This window comes from Triticum aestivum, chromosome 6B, assembly GCF_018294505.1.
Source record: "Triticum aestivum cultivar Chinese Spring chromosome 6B, IWGSC CS RefSeq v2.1, whole genome shotgun sequence".
In the NCBI taxonomy this organism is placed as follows: Eukaryota; Viridiplantae; Streptophyta; class Magnoliopsida; order Poales; family Poaceae; genus Triticum; species Triticum aestivum.
In genome coordinates this window covers 392058883-392068780 of record NC_057810.1, presented here as the reverse complement: position 1 = coordinate 392068780, position 9898 = coordinate 392058883, and positions in this window count along the sequence as shown.

Sequence of the window (9898 nt, the reverse complement as noted above, 5' to 3'; positions counted from 1 at the left end):
TGGTAGTTGGTACCTGCGGCAATCTCCTTGCCGGAGCTGCCAGCTTTGGCTTTCTTGGCGCCACCTCCGTTGCCGGACTGCTCAACGACTAGCACATCTTTGCCTTTCTTTTTCCTGCTGTTCCGCCGCCGGTTCTTCTTTGCCGGGGCAGCATCCTCACTATCAGATCCTCTTGCTTCTGTATTCTCACCGGGGAGTTTCCTCCCTTCCTCAGCACGTGCGCACTTGTCGGCCAGGGCATATAGCTCACTGACGTATCTGATCTTGCACATCGCCATTTCCTCCCGCATCCTGCGGTTTCGCATGTTCTGATGGAACGCGCTGATTACCGCAGCAGGGTGGACATTTGGGATGTTGTGCTGTACGCGGCTGAATCTCTGAATGTACTTGGGCAGGGGCTCTCCCTCCTTCTGGGCGAGCAGATGAAGGTCACTCTCTTGGCCATGAAGTTTGTGGCCGCCTGTAAAGGCGCCGACAAACTGATGGCATAGATCTGCCCAAGAAGATATGGAGTTGTCCGGCAAGTGCATGAGCCAGGATCTGACGTTGGGTTTGAGCACCAGCGGGAAGTAGTTGGCAAGGATCTTGTCGTCCCGCCCCCCGGCAGCTTGCACCGCGATGGTGTAGATGCTGAGGAACTCCGACGGATGTGACTTGCCGTCGTACTTCTCTGGTACGTCTGGTTTGAAATTCTTCGTGCTGGGCCACTGGACTTGCCGCAGCTCACGAGTGAACGCAGGGCAACCTACTGCATATGGCAAGTCGCCTAGTTCCCCTGGCGCATGCATGTCGATAGAGGGCCCAGCGCGCTGGTCCGATTGACGCCGTGCTTCTCTTCGGCGCTCGATCCGAGTACGAGCGTCTTCTTGCTGCCGTTCGTGAAGAATTTGGCGTTGATCGCGACGAGCTCGTGGATCTGATGATGCGGTGGAGTCGCTGTCGAGGTGGATCCGGCGAGTCGGCGATCTTGGCCTTCGGGGTGGGGAGTGCATGGTGGTTGCACCCCCACCAGCTTCGTCGCGATCGGCTCGCGCCTGGCAGTCTTGCTGCGGCAGCGATGTACTAGGCTGTCGCGGAGTGTCGCCGTTGGCATAGCCGATGAGACTTTGAATGGTGGCCCTCCATTCATCGATCTTGTCCGACGTTGGAGGGTAATCCAGGAGCAGTTGAGCTCGTGCCAAAACTTCTGCTGGACTAGTGGGCGGTAGTGGCGAACGGCGCGAGGAGCGGGATATGCTCGGACTTCTAACTATGTTAGAGGGAGCAGTATCCCGTCCAGGCGACCGTGTCTCGCTCGTGCCAGTATGTTGGCGTGCATGCTCGTCTCGAGCACTCCGAGACCCACCAGCTCGATCTTGGTCCAACAAACGTATGGTACTGCGAATACCATGACGTTGTCGGTCCTCCGCCTCCTGAGATGGGCGCGGTGCATGTACGGATGGCGAGGTCTGCGCGGCCTTGTCCTTGGACCTGGCAGCACCATGGGCTCCCTCATGGATGTCCGTTCTTCCGCCGGCGTCTACCCCACCACCAGTTTGCTCCGGTGGCGGTGGGATCGACACGGACGGAACAGCTGCCTCCGAAGCCTTCTTCTTCGGTGGCATGTCGATGAAGAAGATGAAGATCTAGCTCGCGTGAACGCCGGATCAGGTTCACACAACCTCGACGCCCCCTACCTGGCGCGCCAAAGATGTCGGGGAAACTGATCCACGAACACCTATGGGGCCGGCGGACCGAGCCCCTTTCGATTCGGCGGGGGGCGGAGATCGCACGAAGAGCAGATCGAGGCGAAGCACACGAGCAGTTTACCCAGCTTCGGAGCTCTCCGGAGAGATAATACTCCTACTGCTGCTTGTCTGATTGTATTGAGTTCTTGCTCGGGGGCGCTGAGTGCTACAGTACACACAAGCTGCTAACGAGACCGAGCGTGAGTGTTTTCTGCTTTCGAACCCCCCTCTACGTTGCGCATGGGCCTCCTTTTATATGCTCAAGGGGTCACCGACAGGTGGCAACGTAGACAAGGGTAAAAATGGAAAAGGAATTGCGGTTGGTACAGCTACCTGTACAGTGTATCCTACCTAACCCTGACGGCAGGGGACAAGGGCATTAAATGCCCGTCTACGTCGCCCAAATAGTGCAAAAAGGACCGTCAGGGACGCCACCGCTCGCCACGATGGCAGTCTTGTCAGCATCGCTTGCCACCGCGCACCGCTGGCTGCACAGCCTCTCGCCACGTGCGCCTGGAAAGGCCCCAGGGCGACACGTTGGTAGATGTGCTGGAGCGCGGGTACAGAGTGGTAGCTTGCCGCGACAAGCGCCTTGCCGTGGTCGTTGTCTTGTCGCTTCCGGAAGCTTGTCGCTCACCGGGCCTTGCCGGGACGCGTGGCGCGTCGCGGCAAGTTTCTTGAGATGCTTTTGTTGGCCTTCCCGGCAAGCTCCTCTTGCCGGGGCCTTGTCCCCTTGGCTTGAATACTTTGTTCTTGAATGGCTACAGAGGAACCACGGAGGACCTTGGCGGTCACCCGGCAAGCCTTGCCGCGGGGTGCTGCAACTGCCCGTGCACAAGTTCGGGATACTAGGGTACCCCTACTCTAGTACACCGACATAGAGCTCCTGTTACTGTTTCTTGGTCCTGTCATTAGCAAGGGGCAAATGAACATTTCTTACAATCATGGCTGACAAATCAAGAAATTTAGCATATCATAAATAACACAATCTTTGGCAATGCTTTAGAGTATAAATGTTTTTTTTCTCGTTCCTCCATTTGAATCGGATGGCAAACTTGATTGTAGCATCGGATGCATGGTGAAGAATCACCATGATAACATTATTTAAAAGAAAAGGTCCACTTACCATCACTCAAGGACAGCAAAAATTTACTTTTCGACCCTGAACTCCAAAACCATTTGAAACGCAACATTGAACTATTCAAACAGTCCACATTTGACCTTAGAGTGGTTCCACAAGTGGTTTAGGATGACGTGGATACTACATGGCTGCTATGTCAACGGTCGGGCGTGGCCGCTGCTCCAGCCATGGGCGGCGGCGTGGGGTGGTCCAACGGGTGGCCTCCCGGTGTCGTGTCGGCTTCACGGTGGCTCGACGGATCTGCCCGCGGCAGCGTCCGGCTTCTAAAGTCGGCTCATCTGCATGTGGACCGTCTCGACCTTCGCTCCATCTCATCGCCTGGGCGCTACTCTAATCAGAGGGCTGGTCCTCTGCCAGCTATGGTTCACCGCTCGTCTCGCGCCCGGTGCTGCAGGACTGAGCTCGTCTCATGCACGGTGCAGTAGGACTGACCTCGTCCCCCTCTCGGTGCTGCAGGACCGAGCTCGTCTCGCGCTCGGGGCAGCAGGACGGGTCGATGGATGCCAGTTCTGGCCAGCCTATTGGGTCTCGACGTTGGGGGTCGCCTAGGGGTGCGAAAGGTGGGACCTTTCCGCTCGTCTCTTTCGTTGGGCTTGCAGCGGGTCTTAGGTGAGGTGGTGTCAAGGTCTTGTATGCCGGGGCGGCAGCCCTGGTGGTGGTGGTAGCGGTGCTCTTGGGCGGAGCTTGTGCCTTGGCGCTGCCCGGTCACCATGGTCGTGTGGGCAGCGTGGTTGCCGTGGTGTGGCATTCGGTGGCGGTGAGTGTTGGCCGAGGTGAAAACATGTTCTATCTTCGGACGGACCGGCGGCGGCAAAGATCGTTTCCTTCTTGAAGGCATCGTCGCGGTTCTCATTGCCCGTCATGCGGCTCCAGGGGAAACTCTGATCCTTGGATCGGGCGGTGGCGGCGCTTCGGTGTCGTACCCTTCTTGAAGGCGGAGCCTTGGAGCACATGGTTCGTCATATGTAGCTTCATCTCTTCGTGGTGATAGTGCTAGGGGTGGTGTTTTCGCGCTCAACGTCTATGTATCTTGCCCTGGGTGTATGCGTGTGTTGCGGTAGCGTGTGTTTGTACTGGGTGCATGATGATCGGTGGTTTATATATAAAGCGGGGTGAAAGCCTTTTTCGGTATTAAGCTATATCTATACTTATTAATAATGGGGCTATTGCTTCTTACCACCTTAATTTCGTTGGTCCACCTCGCCCGATCGGTTTTTCCTCCCGCGGTCTCATAGGTTGCACCGGTTTCCGTGGTCCGCATGCACATCTTCTGTATTGTTTTTTTCGTCCAAACGCAGTTTCCTCAACTTCGTTTGTGGACCCTGACTTGGACTTGGAATCTTCCTTCACTAAGGCCTCAGATATTTAGGGCATGTACAATGGTGCTATCTCAGGAGTGCAACGTAGGATAAATGATGAGGTGGAGGAGAAAGAACTCATAAGAAAAGGCTTGTCTTCTCTTATTTAAGAGAAGACAAGTGATGATCTCTTAACACAATATGTCTCACCATATTTTTAGAAATGACTAGTTATTGAAGATAAGACTAAGAGATAACCCATTGTAAACATTTTTTGGGCATCTCTAAATTACATGCAAGACTTAAGATAAGACTATCTTATCAACCACTGTGTAGGCCCTTAGATAGAGAGGAGGGGATGGGTGAATCCCGCAGGAGGCGGAGGAGCGGCAGACGAGGTCACAAGGAGGCGTACATCAAGGCCGATCCCATTGGGAACTACATCGACCGTCGTCACCTCTCCTGTGAGCGTCCGGGAGCCCCTCCTCCCACAAATACATAGCACCGTCTTACACACGTCCACCGCTCGCTGCCGTGGATGCTGCAACTGCTGCCACCGTCTGGTCGTCATCTCCCTCACCGGCATCCCAATGAATCCATCGGCAACAGCCTTCCTCTCTTCTACCATGACGTCTGTTTCATACGTCGTCCCATGCCGTACGTCGCGTGTCACATCCCTAGCTTCTGCTAATGCTCTAGGCTAGCTTCATGTGTGCATCATGTTTAAACTTTTGAAACCTGAATTGAGGAAGTCAGAAGCCTCAAAACCCTAAATAAAAGAAGGGCAAAAACCCTAAAATCACATTCATTGTTCCAAAATGTTCTTCTTAGATGTTTAATATTTTTGGCAAGGGTTTTGATCCAAACCAAAAATAATGAACATTTTAAAAGGATTTATTTTGAGACTTTGAATTTAAATCAATACTATTTTGAATTTGAACTTATATCCAAATATTACTGAATATATGTTCAAATAACTGAAACATTTTTATGTGCTTTGGTATAATTCCATTGTGCTAAATAAAATGTTCAGGGGAATTTTGTCACTGTCTTTGAATTTGTTTTATTTCAAAACAGTGGCAAAAGATTAAATAAAAACAAAACACAAGAAAAAAAATAAAAAGAGCAAAGCTTACCTGTCGCTTACCTGCGCCTCACCTGTGCTGGCCCAGCCCACCCTGCCAGTCCACTTGGCGGCCCAGCCCACCAGGGGCACCGCCGTCTTCAACCTCTGCCTACTGGCAGAGGCGTGTCGACGCGCCGTGGCCGGGCCTCCACCTCCTGCTTCGCCGTGGCAGCCTCCCCGTCATCCTCGCGACGCCACGGAGACACCCAGAGCCATCCCCTGACCCCCCTCACTCTCCCGTGCGCCTCTTCCCTCTCTCCCTGCCTCGCCTCCCTCGCCCCTCTCCCGAAGCAGAGCGCAGCCGCCGACGCCGTTCGCTGCAGCCACCGCCTTCCCCTCGCTTCTCTGACCGGACCAGAGGCTCCGCCTCGACCCCCTCTTCCTCCCCACCGACCCACGCCCTTCTGGAAGCCCTGCAACGCCGTCCTCGACGCCATCTTCATCCTCTGCACCGACGGCCGCCGTTGTTCGATTCGCCGCCCACAGAGCGTCCCCGGCCTCACCTTCGCGCTCATTGGACTCGCGGTGAGCCGCTGACCTGTTCCCCTCTTCCTTCCATGCCATTTGGCCTCTCTAGCCGCTGTTTCCGCCGAGCCCGAGAGCCCTTCGCCACCGGCCATGTCGCCACCGTGGCTACGGCTGCTGAAGCTCGCAGTAGATCACACCGCTGCATTCAGTGCCTCACCACAAGCCCGTAGCACGCCCCAGCTCGCCTTCCCGTGCCCCCTAGCTCTCGCTCGCGTCTCGCCCGAACTCCGGCCGCCGCCGCGAGCTCGCCTCCGACGAGCTCGGTCGACCCCAGCTGCTCCCGCTTGCCCCATTAGATGCGCCACTCCTCCAGCTCCCCGTAGAGCCAAACCCCGTCGCAAACCACCGTCTATAGCACCGTCCCGAGCAACTCCGGCGAGGTCCCGCCGTCGCCGTGGTCGCCGGCGTCACTTGGTGACGTGGCACGTCATTAGCCACTAATGACCCAGCTAAACCAACCCTAGTGCCACTGCCATGTGGGCCCCGAGCCTAATTAGGTTAGTTTAATTTTTCTGTTTAGATTAGTGCTTATCTGTGGACCCTGTGTGTCAGATTTTGACTTAGTCAAGTCAACGTTGACCGGACCCACCTGTCAAACACCCAAACCAGCCCTGTGTCACTGACGTGTGGCCCCCACACGTCAGGTTTGACTCTGGGCGACCCAGTTGACCTGCTGACGTCATGATGATGTCAGGCTGACGCAGTAATGTTTTCTGGATTTATTTTTATTCAGAAAATTCCAGAAAATTGTATAAACTTCTAAAATTCATAGAAATTCAACCGTAACTCCAAATTAAATAATTTATATATGAAAAGTTATCAGAAAAATTCAAGGAATCCATATGTACCATTTTCATGCATGTTTGAACAATGCTTGTCCTCTGTTTTGGACAAAACAAATAAAGGGCATTTAAATAATCATATATGGAGTTGGAGTTTGAATCATGTATTCAAACCAACTTCATTTAAACCATAGCTAAGTGCATTAGCTCAAAACACCAGCATATTGCCATGTCATTATCATGCATCATACTGTTGCATTGCATTGATTGTGTTTCTTCTTGTTTGTCGGTGGTTGTTCCCTCTCGATAGACGTGGTTTCGACGATGAGATCGATGACACTGATGAAGAGCTATATTATCTTCGGAAGTGCCAGGCAAGCAAAACCCCCCTTGTTCATTTCGATACAATCCTACTCTCTCGCTCCTGCTCTCTTTTAATGCATTAGGACAACACCGAATCATCTGTTACTTGCTGCGGTAGCTGAACCCCTTTATCCTCTACATGACCTGTCATTCCACAGTAAATAGATGAAACCCACTAGCATGAGTAGGAGTTGTTTGAGCCCTGTTGTGCCTACTCATTCTTGCTTGTTTGTCATGCCTGCTACTGCTTAGAGTTGAGTCAGGTCTGATTCATCGGGGATGAATCAGAGGCGTGTGAACATGTCCTACTGTGTGTGAGCTAAGTGTGTGAACATGTTTTGGTAAAGGTAGCGGTGAGAGGCCATGTAGGAGTACATGGTGGGTTGTCTCATTGCAGCCGTCCTCAGGAACTGAGTTCTGTGTTTGTGATCCATGATTCAGCTACTACCACGCATTGGGCCCGAAACCAATGGACCCTCTCGGCTTCTTGATCACCCTTGTCCTCTGTCCAGGAGTTGCAAGTAGTTTCTGGTGTTTGTAGTATGCTGGAGGCCGTGGGCAGCGCTGACCTTAGGGGTGGGCTGTGATGCGGTAGGCACGTGGCACGGTGTACCGGGCGCCCGTTTGGTGTCTCGGGAACCCTGTTCACATCGTTTGGGGCTGTGAGCGAAACTATCATGTCTGAGTACAGACAACTATAAAAGAAAAAGGCTGAGAAGCCTGACTATCTATCAGATCCTGCCGAGGGCACAAGACCGTAGCTGAGGTATCAAGCTAAACGTCGAAGACCACGCGGAATTACTAGTGAGACTGAAGTCTCTCTGCAAAAACATAAAATAGGCAAACGTGAGTACAAATGTACCCAGCAAGACTTACATCAGAACTAACTACATATGCATCATTATCAACAAAGGGGATGGTGGGGTTTAACTGCAGCAAGCCAGCTTTGACTCGGTGGCTATCCTAAACTACGACTGCAAGCGACTCTTTTGAGGTGGCGCACACGAGTCCACATATTCACCATATCAATACACCACTATGGAACCGCTCCCGTCTCCCTACGAGAACGCCATCCATAGCACTCACGCTTATCTTGCGTATTTTAGAGTATCCACTTTCACTTGTCTATGAACTGATATAAGCAACCCAGAAGTCCTTTTCCGTGGACACGGCTATTCGAATAGATTAGGTTAACCCTGCAGGGGTGTACTTCTTCACACACGCTCTCACCACTTACCGCCATTTACACGACATGTACTCGGCAACCTTCAAGCGGAAGCCCAACGTGGGTGTCGGCCACGGCCTGCCTAAACACTCAAGTCTCTAGTCCAGGTTTATCGCCTATTCGGGTTCCATCCATGAGGAGATCCGGCCGGAGTTTCGCTCACAGCCCCAAACGATGTGTACAGGGTTCCGTGACACCAAACGGGTGCCCGGTTTACCCGGCCACGTGCCTACCGCATCACAGCCCACCCCTACGGTCAGCGCTGTCCACGGCCTCCAGCATACTACAAACACCAGAAACTACTTGCAACTCCTGGACAGAGGACAAGGGTGATTAAGAAGCTGAGAGGGTCCATTGGTTTCGGGCCCAATGCGTGGTAGTAGCTGAATCATGGATCACAAACACAGAACTCAGTTCCTGAGGACGGCTGCAATGAGACAACCCACCATGTACTCCTACATGGCCTCTCACCGCTACCTTTACCAAAACGTGTTCACACACTTAGCTCACACATAGTAGGACATGTTCACACGCCTCTGATTCATCCCCGATGAATCAGACCTGACTCAACTCTAAGCAGTAGCAGGCATGACAAACAAGCATGAATGAGTAGGCACAACAGGGCTCAAACAACTCCTACTCATACTAGTGGGTTTCATCTATTTACTGTGGAATGACAGGTCATGCAAAGGATAAAGGGGTTCAGCTACCGCAGCAAGTAACAGATGAATCGTTGTTGTCCTAATGCAGTAAAAGAGAGCAGGAGCGAGAGAGTGGGATTGTATCGGAATGAACAAGGGGGTTTTGCTTGCCTGGCACTTCTGAAGATAATATAGTTCTTCATCGGTGTCATCGATCACATCGCCGGTACACGTCTATCGAGAGGGGACAATTACCGGCAAACAAGGAAGAACGCAATCAATGCAATGCGACAATATGATGCATGAATGTGACATGGCAATATGATGTGATTTGTGCTGATGCAACTAAACCAGATTAAATGAAGTTGGTTTGAATCCAGGATTCAAATTCAAACTCCATATGTGATTATTCAGATGCCATTTAATTGATTTGTCCTAAACAGTGGTGATAAGTTGTTCTAACATGCATGGAAATGGTACAGATGGATTCCTTGAATTTTTCTGATAATTTTTCATATATAAATTATTTAATTTGGAGTTACGGTTGAATTTCTATGATTTATTGAAGTTTAGGGCATATTCTGAAAATAAATAAATCATTTCTGACTTATTTAAAATCCCAGAAGCATATACTGCGTCAGCATGACGCCGGGGTGACGTCAGCAGGTCAAAGGCGTCGACCAGGTCAAACCTGACCAGTGGGACCCACTGGTCAGTGACCCAGTCAACTAACCAAGTTAGTTAGCCCTAACTAACTGGATTGGGCCCACTGGTCAGTGACTAACCTAAATATGATTAGCCCTAACTAACTTAGTTAGCCGGGCGGGGCCCGCATGTCAGTGGCTCACCTAATTAACTAAGTTAATTAACACTAACTAACCTAACACTAATTAGGCAGGCGCCTGGGCCCACACATCAAGGTCTCGAGATCAACAATTAACATACGGAAGTAATAGGATCTGAAACGAGGCTTAATTCCAACAATTCTATAAGTCTACGGATTAGTAACACGTGATCCTGATGGAAAGAAGAGATAACCTAGTTCTTAATCCCCATAGAAGAGAAGA